This window comes from Rhinolophus sinicus, linkage group LG05, assembly GCF_036562045.2.
Source record: "Rhinolophus sinicus isolate RSC01 linkage group LG05, ASM3656204v1, whole genome shotgun sequence".
Classification (NCBI taxonomy): Eukaryota; Metazoa; Chordata; class Mammalia; order Chiroptera; family Rhinolophidae; genus Rhinolophus; species Rhinolophus sinicus.
In genome coordinates, this window is record NC_133755.1 from 142,382,103 (window position 1) to 142,397,518 (window position 15,416).

Sequence of the window (15,416 nt, forward strand, 5' to 3'; positions counted from 1 at the left end):
AGTGGTAACATGGTGACTGCTGTCATTTAGATTCTGGGCTCTGTCTGCTACTCGAGACTTTCTCAGAGTACTTGCAGCTGATATATCTCCTCTTGTATGTCCCCTGCTGATGGGGGAGTGTCAGACCCTGGCCCCCTGAGTTTGCCTTTATTCAGCACAGCTAGTTCTTAAGTCAGGCAGGTGGGCTAGAGCAAAGGCATATCCAGCTGCTGGAGATTTGGCTCTTGGATCTGAGTCTATTCATAATTGGAGGTGGCGTGGGGGCTGAGATGGAAAGATCTGCATATTAAAGGCTATGTCTGGAATGGTTTGTCTTTTGACCAGCTCTGACCTTTTGCAGTGTGACTAGATAAGTCTGTGATCAGTTATTTTGCCTACCCTGGGGAAGAGAGGGGGGTGGCAGCTTGCTTATTTTCTGACCCTGCTCTTGGTTTCAGGACAAATCATCCAACTGGCACTTTTTGTAATTAAAAGGGAACCCCAAAGGGGAACACAATGGTAAAACTTGGATTGGATGTATTAAAGCGGTATTAATTGTAATTGTGACTTGCTTATTATGTTTGACTAAAGTCCTTAAGCAGCTTACAGGGCCCTACTCATCAGCCCACCTTACCCCACTTTCCTGCCTGGTTTAGTAGCTACCACTTCTCCATTCCCCAGCCTGCTCCATCGGCCACACTGCTTTCCTTGCGTGGAGGAAGGCACAGGTAGGCACACACAAACACTTAGCAAGTTCCTGCCTCAGGCATTTGCTAGTCAGGCTTCCTCTTCCTGAGATGCACTTCACCCTGTGGCCTCTGTAAAACTCATCTCACCTGAAAAGTCTTCCCTATTGCTTTACATAAGAACACAACCCCGCTTCTCCCATCCCCTGGCACTCCTGATCTACTTGACTTTGCCTTCTCTTTCCCCACTGTCCTTGTTATATGTTTGTTTATTGTCTGCCTCTCTCATACCCATCCCCATCCCTACTGAGAATGGCAGCTCCAGGAGGACAGGCCAGCGGTGTTTTGTTCACAGACATTGACCCAGCGCATAGGAGCCCCGAGCGAGAAGTAGGTGCTCAAACAGTGTTTGCTGAATGAACTTATGCTAGTTATTTCATGGAATAATATCTCTCATGCTTAACTAATATAGTTTGACTCTCTGTATTATATGTCTTATTTTATTATGATACTAAGTTTTGGTAATGACTACTTTATCTTGCAACTTATAATATATCTTCTTCTTCATCCTCTTCCCCAATTTGAAGAGGCCTGCAGAGGTATAAATAATAGGATATAAATACACATACAGGATAAAGGAACAAAAGAATAGGGTAGAAAAGTGAAGTCCATGGTACAATTAGAAGACAAAAAGTTTGTCTTGTTAATCAAGCCAGTGGTTTCTATTCAAAACAGGGAAAACAAAAACAAAAACTAAAACACACACTGCTCTTTAGTTCCATTAGGTCATTGTGGAAAAATCTGAGTTTAAATCCAGATCTTATGACTTATTATTTGTGTACTTGGGCAAGTTACTTAATTTCTCAGGTTCTGTCTTTCCCTGTCTATAAAATGAACATAATTATAGTGTTGACCTCACAGCTCTGCTGGAGAGTAAATGAGAACAGAGTGTGTTGAAGTCGTCAGTCCTGTCCCTGGTCCATGCGCTTCATCCCCAGAGGCGGGGCACTCACTCGGGCTGTGGGAGACGGGTGAGGGGTGCCCTGCGTGGCTCTGCCACAGACCATGCCAACTGCTCCACAAAACGTCCAGCTCCTTAGCTGACGCTCGAAGCAAAAAAGCCCCTGTGAGATATCATGGGCCATGAAAGGACCCATTATACAGTATCATACGCTTAAGTGACCTGATATGTTTTTAAAAGAGAAATTCCCCAAACGTGATCCTTTTCACATCTCTTTTAAACACAGATCTCACATACTGAACTGGGCTTGGGCTTGGTGAGAAATGTGAGGATAAACACACACTACATTTATAGAACGAATTGGAAGCAGTGCTTTCACATAGAGTTCCGACAGTCCCCTAACCTAATTTGCTGTGCTTTGCCCTGGTGTGCCAACGGGAACTGCCTGTGGGAATGAGTGAGCGGGGCTGGGTGGACAATACTGTAAATAGCAGCCACCAGGAAAAAAAATCCTGAGGAAAATTAATTTTCAAGAGTGGAATAGAGCAGGGAAAACAGAACTCGCTTCTCCTGCTTATGATTTATAACATGTCCCTTCTTAACTCACAGTAATGAATCACTGACTTTTCCTGCAAGGAGTTTATTTTCTCTCTGAGCTTGACTCTCTCTGCATATATGTATAAGCAAGGACAGGAACCTTCCTTCCATTTGGAGTTCCTCTGTGCTATGCTTCCACATCCTATTCTTTACAACGTTAACAAAAAGAATCTCCCACAGGAATTTATCCAAAGGGAACCTCCTCCCTCATCCCATTCTTGGTTCTTCAGAATTCTTAGCTAAGTCTCATCAAGAGACAAGGTTCTAACGATTGGACTGGAGCATACAATTCATATTCTTCTAAAGAACGTTTTTATGATTCAAGGATAAATGTCAAACCAGTGGTGAAAACCCATTAAAAAAAAGAAAACATGATTGAAAGTAATATGCATTTTATAGTTGTATTTAAGTTTTAAAATATGTATTTAATAGGTCTTAGAGCAACTATCTTACTAATATGTTATATACTGTGCTATTTGGTAATTACATTTACCTGGAAATCCATCAGCACTTAGTTATGTTTCCATTTGTTATTTGTACCTTGACTTGTTCAAAGCCAGCCTGTTCTTAGCAAAGTTTCCACAGATCTTGTTGCCAAATCTGGTGGTTACACCTCTCACTATCCAGCTTATTTCACATGTTGGCAGCATCTGCCACTACTGATCCTTCATTCCCTTCTTCTAGAAACATCTGGTCTTGTTCCCATCCAATCCATTCCCTCTCTGCCCCAAGAATGTTCAAATACACAGATCTCATCAAGATACTGAAATTAAAAAATAAATAAATAAAAAAAAAATCAGTAGTTTCTCATTACGCTTAGGATAAAGGCCAATGTCCAAAGTCCAGTGTATAAGGCCTAACGGACTGGTCCCTGTTTGCCATTTTAGTCTTACCTCCTTGTGCTTGACACATTTCCTTTTCTTTTCCCCATACATTGCCTTCTAAGTGTCAGTCTTTCTGAAAATCTTCCAGTCCTCTAAAGCTGTTTCCTCTGCCTGGTATGCTTTTGTTCCTGAACACTCCGAACCTCTGTCTTACCTGGTTAACACCTATGCATCTGTCAACTGTCAGTCGACCTTTCACTTCCTTCAGGAAGTTTTCCGGAAGTAGAGTGCCCCTCCTGTGAAATCTGCGGTGTCAGGACCGCCTCTTCATGCCTAGTCTCACTGTACTTTAATTGCCTGAGGATTTGCAAGCCATCAGCTCTGTTTGCCCGGGCAGTATCTAAACTGTTTGTAGTGGAATACTCATGTCTTGCATAGTGCATAGAACATAGTAGGTACTCAATAAATATTTGCGGACAAGTTAATAAAAGGAAGAATAAAATCTAGCTGTAAGATTTGAATAGACTTTATAGCACATCTGCTTCCCTATAAAGTACGAGCAACAGAATCTTTAGACACAGGTTGTAAAAATACCCATTGTAAAATAAAAAAAGACAACGAGGACACCACCCACCATTTATTATCACGTGCAGGCACTATGTGAAGTGCTTCACGTGTGCTACGTCACTGTTCTCACAGCGATCTATGAAGAAGAGACTATTTCTCCATATTACAGATGAAGACGGTATGGCTAAGGGAGATTAATAATTTGGCCAAAGCCAGTTGGCAGAGCCAGGATTCTTTTAGGCAACCCCTAAAGCCCCACCCACCGCCCTAATATTCAACAAAATGGATAAATGTGTACAACAAAAATGTATTGAATACATGTTTTGTGTATAATACCCCAACGGATTTTTTACACACAATCCCTGCTCTACTTCAGTGAAAATAACTAGGAACATTGAAGAGAAGGACAGTTTTGCATTTGGCTAGTTACTACCATCAGCTTGGCAAAAAAACGTTCTATATTATATGGAAGAATATGATTGGGGAAACCAGGAAACTTTCCAGCTCTTCTGCATCAGATACTATAATTTTATTGTTTAGCATGTAATATGAATGTGCAGGTTCATTAACAGTCAAATCCAGAGGCAAATGCAAATAGGGAAATGTAATGGAAAACCAAATAGCAGAGTCTCATTATCTGCCTTTTGTTGAAATCTATGCCAATGCTCGCCACTGTAAACAAGTCATGAATTGCAGAATTCTAGACCTGAAAGCGCGCTAGAAATTCACTTCAGTTCTCCCCAATTATTTATTAGTTTGAGGCCCAAAGGGAAATCACTAGTAAGTATAAAGAGTACCAGGACTCAGGAAAACTGGTTGGCAGTATCTACAAAAGTTGAACCCATACCTGTCCTGAGACCCAGCTATTCTACTCCTAGAAATACCAACAGAAATGCTTTTATTATTCATATATATATATACATGTATGATAAGGTTCATACAAACATTTTTTTTTTCTTGCAATAATCCCAAACTGAAATCGATCCAGTGATCATCAGTAGACAGGGCAAGTAAAATATGCTACATTTAAAAAATGAAATATACCATGTAGCAATAACAACAAACAAACTACAACTAAAGACAACCATGTGGATGAATTTCAAATACATGCTGAGCAAAAGAAGTCATACTTTTTTCACTATCTCATTTATACAAATTTCAAGAAACAGCCTAACCTCATCTATGATGTCATGAGTCAGAAGAATGGTTACTAGGTGTGGAGGGTGGGGGTTGATAAACTGGAAGGGGACATAGGGTTGTTTGTTGGAATGTTGGTGATTTCTATCTTGATTTGAATGCTGGCTGCACATGTGTGCTCACTCTGTGATAATCCATTAAGCTGTAAACTTATTATGTGTGCATTTGTTCTGTATATATGTTATCCTTCAGTAAGCTCCCTTGCCCTAAAAGAAACTTTGGCACTCTCATAATCAGCCTCATAACATTATCAAAAAATTCTCTGGCATAGTGGGAAAAATTTATGGAATGCTGTGAATCTTAATTTTGCTAAAACTAACATTTGCTTCAGTCACATCAACAAAAATAAATACTTCAGTACTGAAAACGCTTGCTAAAGAAGCAAATGTGTTTGATGAGAAAACAAAAAACAATATTTCCTTTGGCAAGCATTTGTTGGATTGGAGGTAACACATGTAAACTTCCAAAGTGTTACTGAATTTGCTTACATGCTCAATTTACTCAAGCCTCAGAATTTTGTGGAGTTGTATTTTGTAAAAACTGTAGGGATAAAAATAATTGTAACAAAAATAAGAAGATTGAATTTCTAAACTGTTGCTGTGACAGTGTTCCGATTGCACACAGTTTTATAATGCCTGGTGTGTATTAGGCATTCAAAAATATTTGCTATATGGATAAAAATATAGTATACTGAGTACTCTTTAGAATGCCTCTGATCAGTCTTTGTTACATAGAGGTACAATGAGTATTTTTTAAATATTTGATAAATAGGAAGTAACCTATACTTCTTTACTATTTTAGTAGATATATAATGAAGAATAATGAATGAAAAAAATAAATCTCTATCAAAGTGCTAATTTATATTATTTACAAAAATCTGTAAATAGTAAAACATCACTACATGATTTAGGAAGCAACAAATCATTTAAGATAAAGAGGTTTTATTAAAGAAAAATTTGAAAGTCATTAAGACCTTAGAAAAACGAACAACCCTCCCCCCGCTGCCCCACAGTCCACTATATTTAGAGAAAAAATTGAGACTTGAGTATTATTCTCCCTGGAAGTAATCATATACTAAACTGGTGTCAAGAAAACCTTACAAAATATTAACTTTCAGGGAAAAACACTTAACAATTTATATGTTCTACTTTTAAGTAATGTATTCTTACTATGACTCTAAAATCTGTCTAAACTGCCATTAACATTTTACAAGAAATTTCTCCAGTTCTTACCAAATAGAAATAAATAATACCTGACAATAGCATTAGGGGACATAAACATAAAATTACCTGTTATTAAAAACTTAGCACATTTTTCTCAAAGAAATATATTACTCAGCTGTAAAATAGTGTGTTTGTCATTCACACTAATGTTTCAACATTATGGTTCAATCTTCTAAAAAGCTGACATGGAAAATAATGGCATAATAAACTAATTCATCATAATGTGCAAAAGAAACCGCTGGAATAAATTGTAATAACCTTTCAAAAACTCTCAGCTTTTAAAAGTATTAATTTCTACTCCAGATAATTGGAAAGGACACCTGGGTGGGTAGGCAATATTTTTTATGGGATTGCTCTGTCAGGAGCTCAGATTGTCTCTGGACTCAGCAATGATCATTTAGCACTAAATGACAGTGAATCTTGCAAATAGGTCTTCTAGATGGTGTTTGCCATAAATTACCAAATCCAACTCCCCTCAAGGTCAGCCATATGAGAGGGCAGGTATCAAACGGCCTTCGTGGAGACCTAGAGTGATCCTTGGGTTTCTCATAAACGGACGATAGTTCTGTTGGCTGCCATAAAATCAACTTAATGGACTGACAACATAAATTACCATCAAACTTTGACAACATTTGTACCTAGAAAACAGCTGAAGAATGCTTTTTATCAAAGCAGGGGGGAAATGGATAACAATATGTTTTGCTCTATACCAGATCATAAATATTTTTAACAATACTAAGTGGGGGATGAATTAATATTAGAAGCCACAATAAGTTTTACTTGATGGATTAAAAACAGCATCTAAGTAATATTAAAATGACACTTGCTTTTTGAAGTAACTGATATATATACAACATAGTAATGCAATGGAGTGTGTGTGTGTGTGAGCGCTCTGGGGAAGAAGGTTGCATTTGCCTGGCACTGGTTATTTTTACTGAACCTAAACAATTAAAAAGAATGTTGATTTCTTTTCTTTTTTTAAGATTTTATTGGGGAAGGGGGGAACCGGACTTTACTGGGGGAACAGGACTTTATTGGGGAACAGTGTGTACTTTCGGGACTTTTCCAAGTCAAGTTGTTGTCCTTTCAATCTTAGTTGTGGAGGGTGCAGCTCAGCTCCAGGTACAGTTGCCGTTGTTATTTGCAGGGGGCACAGCCCACCCTCCCTTGCGGGAGTTGAATGGGCAACCTTGTGTTTGAGAGCCCATGCTCCAAACAACTGAGCCATCTGGCCACCCGGGAGCTGAGCAGCAGCTCATTGACTTCATTCTAGTTGCAGAGGGTGCAGCTCGTTGGCCCATGTGGGAATCGAACCGGCAGCCCCGTTGCCCAGAGCTCGCGCTCTAACCAATGGAAGCCACCCCATGTTGATTTCCTTCTAGTCTTATTTTATCAGTGAAGTCCAACTGAACCCACAGAAAGGTATATTCTTCAGCTGTCATGTTACCTTGAATAAATCATTAATTCAATTTCTCTACGGCTCAGTTTTTCCATCTGTAAAGTAAAATATTTATACAAGGACATTTTGAAGACAATGGAATTAATCCAAGGAGGAAGCACCAAATAAACCCTAGAGAATCATATTAACACATTTGTGAAAATAACCTGTTCTAGACAATCAATGAATGGTTTTTAAAAGTCAATTTGGTAGACAATATAACAACAGCTAAACTAATAAATTGGAATTTTGGAGGTAAATGAAACATCATTGTTTAGCTGAATTTTCATTACTCATCTTAATGCTGCCATCCTATAACTGTAGTTATTACAATTATTAACTATTATGACATAAAGCTGCAATTATTCTCTCAGACATTTTTGTAATAACATTTATTATCTCTTAGAAAGTAGAACTTCACTGTAGATTTGGCTAAAAGAAATGCTACATTGAATAAAAGCGAGATTTTCCTTGAATTTAGTGGTGTCTCAGACCATGAATCTTACGGATGATGTCCAAATAATTCTATGTACTTTGTAAACTGTGGAAGTTCCCAAACAGAATTCAAAGTTAATTTATTCTGTGTCTTTCTCTCCCATATCTAGATGTCACCTCCTCCATGTCTTTCTTTGTACTATCTCTTGCATTTTGTTCTTTCCTTCTGGTACCACTCACTGTCTTTTCTGTCCACAACCTCATCACCTTAGAACTGAGTTATTGCAGTAGTTTCCTTGCTCCGGTTCTCTTTCCACAAATTCATCCGGCCCAGTCCTGCCAAATTAATATTTTTTAAAGCACTATTTTAATTATGTCATTCCCTTGCTCAAAAATTTTCAATGACTCCCCATCACCTGGAGGCCAAAAGCCAGAGTCTTTAGCTAGAATCAGAGCCCATCACTTTCTGGTCCCACCTTTCCCAATCTTGTCTTTTCCAGTTCCTCTGCACAAGCCTTCAGGATAATAGATGCACCTCCTGTATGGGTACGTCCCCCCCTTCCCCAAGTGACTGCCTGGCTACTGCCATCATCCATCCTTTCTGCCTAGCCAGTGGCCTTTCTCTGTGAGGCCTTTTTCACTACTTTAACCAATAGTCAGCACCTTCAGCCGTGAAACTAGAGCATTCTTTTTTTTCCCCCCAATTAAACACGATTTATTTCACTGTTGCAATGCTACTTAACTTCAGTTTTTGTTGCTTAGTAGTTTCTATGTCTTTTCTCCCTAATTAACTTATAAAGCTCTTTGAGGGCAGGGATCTTTGCATTCTTATTCTCTGCCAATCTCCCTAGCACGGGAAGTTATGAAAATAGTCTGCAATCAGTAACACTTGTTTAACAAATGAATGCAAAATGCTGCTATAGGCCTCTTGTAAGATGAGAATGAAAGTTATTCAGTCGTCTTTGTATTCAGGATAGCGATTTACGTATGGAAGGCTTTTTCTTGAGTTTCATAAATCTGTTTTAATTTTTAAGTTTTTAGTGAAATTCTAGATTATAAAATATAAGCTGAGCACATGAGATTTATAATGTTAAAATCTGACTTTTACATAAACTTGGGCACCAGTAGAATAAACACAAACTAGCGCATATTCATTGAATTAGTACTAATTTTCTGAAAGTTCCTTATTAACAGAAAGTTCAGTAATACCTAAACAAAACTAAAATCATTTTAAAAATAAATTCAGAGTAAAATATAAGTATGCAGCAGTCCAGAGTCTTTATGTTATAAATCAGACATATATTTTACCTTATAATATTTTTTCTTTTCTTATTAGTTTCAGGTGTAGAAAACAATATAATAGTTAGACATTTATCATTTATGTCCCTCACAAAGTGATAACCCTCCTCCCCCAATCTACGACCCCTCTGACATAGCACACAGCCATTACATTACCACTGTCTCTATTCCTAATGCTGTACTCCATTTCTTGTAACTATATATATATAGTTTTACATATATATGTATATATTACATATATATATACATATTACGTAATATATACATATATATGTAAAATTATTGTTGACATTCATTATTTTTCAGCTTCAGCTTCAGGTGTACAGCACAGTGATCAGGCATCTACATCATCCTGAGGTGGTCTCCCTAATAAGACAAGTGTTAGCTTGTAATATTCTGTAGTAAGAACATGGATTTTGGAACTCAGTAAGACCTGAGTTGGAAACTTGGTTCTGCTACTTATCAGGTGTGCCATCTTATGTCAGTAACTCAATGCCTTTAAATCTTAAATTGCTCACAAGGGAAGTGGGAATATTAATGTCCAATTCATTTGAGAAACCTTAGATGAATAAACTTCTTTTGAACTGTTTATTAGGATAAGGAATTTAAAGTCCCTAGGGTACCTAGCCCAGTACCTGGCATATTAATAAATGGTATTATAGCTATTATCATTGAGAGATTTTTGTTTTCACTCATTACTTCCTATCTTTTATGGATGCAACTGCCTTCCCCAATAGTTATAAAAAGCATGAGTATAGGAGTCTCAAAGATCTGGGTTTGAATTGTGGCACTATCATTTTACTAGCTGAATAAGCTTTTTATTAACCTTCCTGAGCCCCAATTGTAAAAGAAGATATATAGGGAAAATGAAATCTCCTTGCACGGACATTCTGAAGAGTAAGAATGATCTATTTTAAAATGTGTAGCCTAGAACACGCACTATATGCATAGCAGATATTATAATTATGAGTCTTCTCTCAGGCAGGTATCATGCTGCTATGTCTTAAAGAACACAACTTCACAGTATTTTAAATAAGGGAAGTCGGAAAAGTATTTTTCTGTTATATTTCACTACTTTGCAGAAAAACATAATTTGGTATTATAAAAATTATTCTTATAAATACTATTTGTAGAGTGATTTATAGTTTACAAAATACTTTTATAACTTAGGAATACACTCTAAAAATATTTCTCAAATTAGTCATTTGTTATACCAATAATTATCCTTACATTCCATTCTACCATCAAGGTACTTATTAATGATAATGATAAACTGCAAATATTAAGGAGGCTATAAAAAAGTTAAATGTGTTATTGTCATAGGTATATATTTTTTGAAATACTTGACAGCTAAAATTTGTCAGATGAAATTGAGCAATCTATTATAGATTCTCCATCTCAGTAGTAGATCTTGAAAATAGAAGCCTCCTCTAGGCAAACTTTGACAAAATAATCTTATGAAAGCGGTTTCTTAATTTCTCTTTGATGTCTTGAATACTGTTTAAAATATCAGCTAGGTTGCCTGTTCTCATTCAGGTTACAATACAATTTTAAAAAATCTAGTAGGTGGTTTCTAGAACTTTCATGTAAACAAAGGCAAAGAAAGAATATCGGTATATTTTTATACTAAAAAACTTTCTTAAATCTAAATACATGCATTAGGTCATATGCTGAGTGAGATTAATGACTTATTATCTAAACTCAGTAGGAATGCAATTAAATGCTAAAAAATGGAAAGCACCTTCCAGCTTTACAAGACTGAGCTGTTATTACTATCATAATAACTGAAGCACATGCTTAATAACTCATCAAATACCTCTAGTTCCCTTCAACATTTATAAGGGCAAAACCAGACATCAGCCACAACTTGAAGTGCCATTAATTCCTTTGAAAAACGTTGAAGAGACTGCTTTAAGAAGCAGCAGGCTGGATCCCACTGAGGCCCTCAGGGGTTTCAGGTATTCTGGGAGGTGCACATGTACTTTCAGAACCATGCGTTTAAGGAGAGTATTACTTTTAATCCTTCAAATGAGTAGCTTGGGGTACAGCTTTCCTTATACTAGGTATAAGGCTCCATATGCAGTAGTCCTAATTTCCAATGTTTCATCCTATGCGCAATCCTCAGTTTGGTTATTATGGCCATTCTACCTAAATTTTAAAACATTATATAACACATTATAAGGGTAGATGCCACAACGGAACAGCCGTGGATCTGCACTGGTAATAGAATAAGCTTTTCAAGATGTGCTCCAAGAATCCCTCCACGGGCATGGTGTTTTTTTTTGTCTTTGGTCTTTGCTTCCTTTCATTGCTTTCACCTTCCTTTCATCGTCTACTAGGAATTTCAAACCTTTTGGGAACTTCTTAACTGTTTCAGTGTTTATGTTTACCAGATCCACGACTATTATTTGTTTATAACATTAATGATAATTTCAAAGCCATTTTACAAATAAAAAATTTTGATACTCATAATAATGTCACAGGAGATGAGGAAACTGAGGTAAGAGGAGGTTATATGATGTGCCTGAGTCGTTTGAAGTTAGTGTCGAGAGTATCTGCCTCATGACTCTGAATCTGGGCCTCACTTCAGCTCCATTACTACGTCGTCATTTCTTGGTCTTTGGGTTAGACTTACACTGGAAATTCTTTCTCGCCAGCTGTATGATTTTTAAACACGTTGGCTAAACTCTTTGAATTTTAGCTTCGTTGTTGGTAAATGGGGGATACCAATACTTACTTCATAGGGTACTTTGAGGATTAAATGAAATGATATATGCAAAGTAAAAAAAATCTAGACTACAATAAGCATTCAAAAATGTTAGTGCTTCCAATTCCCTTTCTTGGTGATACTTCACCTAAAGGCAGTTCCTTTAGGTCCACAGAGGGTCTCTGACATTATTTCTGGAATTCAGTGATGGGCCAGGAGTGCAGAGTATATTTAATGTATCAGTAGGGTGACAAAATTAAATGTAATGATTTATCAATCACCTACTACATCCCAGCACAGTGCTATGTGCTACCGATGCACAAATGAAGCAACAGCAGCCAAGGAATTTTGGCAGTGACCAGAACAAGACTTGATGATTTTCTAAAAGATTTCAAGAAAGCTAGTCTGCCAAGTTTAACTTGGTAAATTCACCAAGCACTTAGTAAATTCACCAAAATAATTTCAAATAGAAAGAAATAATTTTAAAATTTACAAATTTTATAGTCTAGTCTTTTGTTATTACTTGAATACATTTTACGTACTTGCTAGGAATATTCCTTTATCAAAATTCCAAATTTAATGTGCATTTCTTTATAATTCAGGTTAGGTTATACTGCACAAGCAGGTTAAATTTGCCCTCGTTTCCCCAAGTTCTGTTTAAAATCTAAATTTCACCACTCTTTATGAAACAATGTATCTCCATTCTTTTCTCAATCAAAAGTAAATTTATAATAATTACATGTGAGGCAGAAGAGCTGCTTTCCCCACAAAGAAAAAATCATGCGGTCATCAGCATTGTGTTAAGTTTCAATAGGTTGAGAACAGAGCTTGATTAATTTTTTAAAAAGTATTGACCTAAAATTAAAAAAAAAAAATGCATAGTTTCCATTAGAACTTATCTTTCCTGCAGCTGATAGGTGTGACAACATTTTGTGCTATTTTTTAATTTTTATTTTTTATTGAAGTATAATCCCAGCAATCCCACTTATGGTTATTTATCAGAAGAAAACCAACCAACAAACAAAAACTAATTTGAAAAGATATATGCACCCCTATATTCACTGTAGCATTATTTATAATAGCCAATACATAGAAGCAATCTAGGAGTCCATTCATAGATGAATGGATAAAAAAGATATGGTATATATACAAGGGAATATTATTCATCATTGAAAAAGAATGAAAGCTTGTTATTTGGGACAACATGGATGGACCTAGAGGATCTTACGCTAAGTGAAATAAGTCAGACAAAGACAAATACTGTAGGATTTCACCTGTATGTGGAATCTAAAAAAAAAGAAAAATGAACAAATGAAACAAAATGAAAACAGTCTTATAGAACAGAAATCAGACTGACAGTTGCCAGAAGGGAGAAGGGTGTGGGGTGAGTGAAGAAGGTGAAGCGAATATGGTCAATAATATTGTGATAACTTTGTATGGTGACAGGTGGGTACTAGACTTAGTGTGGTAATCACATCTTAAGGTATATAAATGTCTAATCACTATGATTTACACCTGAAATTAATGTAACATTGTATAGTTTACTCTTAAATTGCACATTCCAGAGTGTTATTTTTGTATCCAACCTGCATTATTACATGGGATGAGGGAGGACCATGCAAGGGCCAATCTCATTGGGAACCTAAACATGAAGGATTAAAAACTGTGTCAGATGTTTTTGCTTTGTTTTTATTACTGTGTCACCTAGATTATAAAATACCTGAGGGTGGGAATAGCTATTTGATATTTTATCCGTCCTGCTCCTTCAGTAACTGGGAACAGAAACACCTACTTGTTGAGGTAAATTTTAGCATGAGTCAGACAAAAAGGAGTTAGGACTCCACCTTCTTTAGATTAGTACATAAGAAAAATATATAGTCAACTAAAAACGATTCACATTGCAAATAGTCTTTAAAAGGTCAAATCTAGTGAAATCACAGCATAATTTCATTGAAACTATAAGACTAGAGAAGAAGAAATTCCATTGTTACCAACTAGTCACTGGGCACCTGTGTGTGAGACAGTGTGCAGAGTGAAACGGCCCCGGGTTTAGAGTCAGACACTTTGGTTCTCATTCCACTACTGCTTGTGATTTTTGGCAGTGATCTGACCACTTAGGGCCACAAGATTCCTATTTTTAAAATGGGGATGATGCTATCTATTTTATAGCATTATTGAGAAAATTGAGATGGAATATTGCTGTGTATACAGTAATAAATAGGTAATGATTTTTTAGTGTTTAATATGTATTCGACTATTCTTTTTTATTTATTAGCTCATTTAAACTTTACAACAACTCAAGGAGATGGATAGGATTACTATTCCTATTTTAGAGATAGGATTACTATTCCTATTTTAGAGATGAGGAAATTAAGACACAGAAAGTTTTTTACAGAAACCTTGCCACGATCACCTAGCTAGTAACTGGCTGAGCAGGAACTCAAAACTCAAGCTAATTCCAGAGTCTGCTTTGTTGCCTCACTTCATCACAGCAGCTCATTACATGCCCATTGCCCATCGCCATGGATTCTGGTATGCCTTTCCAGAAATAAACAGTTACACTGGGGACACAGGACCGATGCATGAAGAGAGAACAAGCAATATATGAATCAAGTTGTCAAATGCCAGAGGAAGGGTATAACTACACGTTCTACAGAAGTTTGGGAAAATGCAAATATTGGGAATGGGGAAATCAGCAGGAGCTTGTAATGTAGGTGGATATAGGTCTTGGAGAGAAAACAGGACTAAAACCAGCAAAGAAGAGAGGGGGAAAGTAATTTCAGATAGAGGGGACAGAAAGGACAAAGGCTTTCTGTGCTCTGGAAACAAGGCTCAGTGTCTGTGAGGAGGAAAGTTTCTAGATGGGAACACTGAGATTAGACAAGAGGAGGCAATGTAAAGTCATTGTGGAGGATGTATTAAAAGCCCAAGAGAATAAGGATGACTTCCTGGCGGAGAGCCACCTGGGTTTCTGAGTGGCGGTGTGCATGTGAGCACATCTGCCAGCTTGGGCCAAGCAGTGCTTTCAAAAGCCTGATGAGCTGGCAGGTGTCTAACATGGATGGGAGTGGGGAAAGTTAGATGACAAATTGCAAGAGCACAAAGTCTTCAGCACACATACCTACATTCAGACACTTCCCAATTATTCCAGTGGTGATTATCTGGTTGGGGGATATTCCATGGCCTCTCCTCAACCACTTGGCCTTTGGACGTGTTCCCTGTTTATCCGCACCTGGGGGTAGAGACAGAAACAAAGTGATTTTCCAATTAGTCTTTTTGTAAAATTTTGTTCCTCAGTAGCTGTGGTTAAACATTTGTTTTGGGAAGGAGAAATATATTGTGGATGATCAGAACATTTCTTCCTTCCTTTCTCTCTCTTTCTCTCTTTCGTTCTTTCTTTCATTCATTCTTTCTTGTGTTCTTTTCAGTACTTGCAGTCCTTTTATTAAACAATATACTGATAAAGAACAGAACTCACACTTGAGCCTAACGCTAGAATATGT

At 37.0% G+C, this 15,416-nt stretch overlaps 1 protein-coding gene across 5 annotated transcripts in view; it reads right to left on the reverse strand.

The window, feature by feature from the left end:
- HS3ST5 (heparan sulfate-glucosamine 3-sulfotransferase 5) overlaps positions 1 to 15,416 on the reverse strand; it is a 248,115-nt gene that overhangs the window by 80,055 nt on the left and 152,644 nt on the right. For 3 of the 5 annotated variants that reach the window (XM_019742908.2, XM_019742909.2, XM_074333459.1), the window contains one exon: positions 15,035 to 15,145. The exons of 1 other annotated variant lie outside the window; for it this stretch is intronic. The gene's annotated coding sequence lies outside the window, so the exon portion shown is untranslated. The remainder of the gene's footprint in view (positions 1 to 15,034; positions 15,146 to 15,416) is intronic. One more of the 5 variants, XM_074333460.1, reaches the window with a different exon arrangement.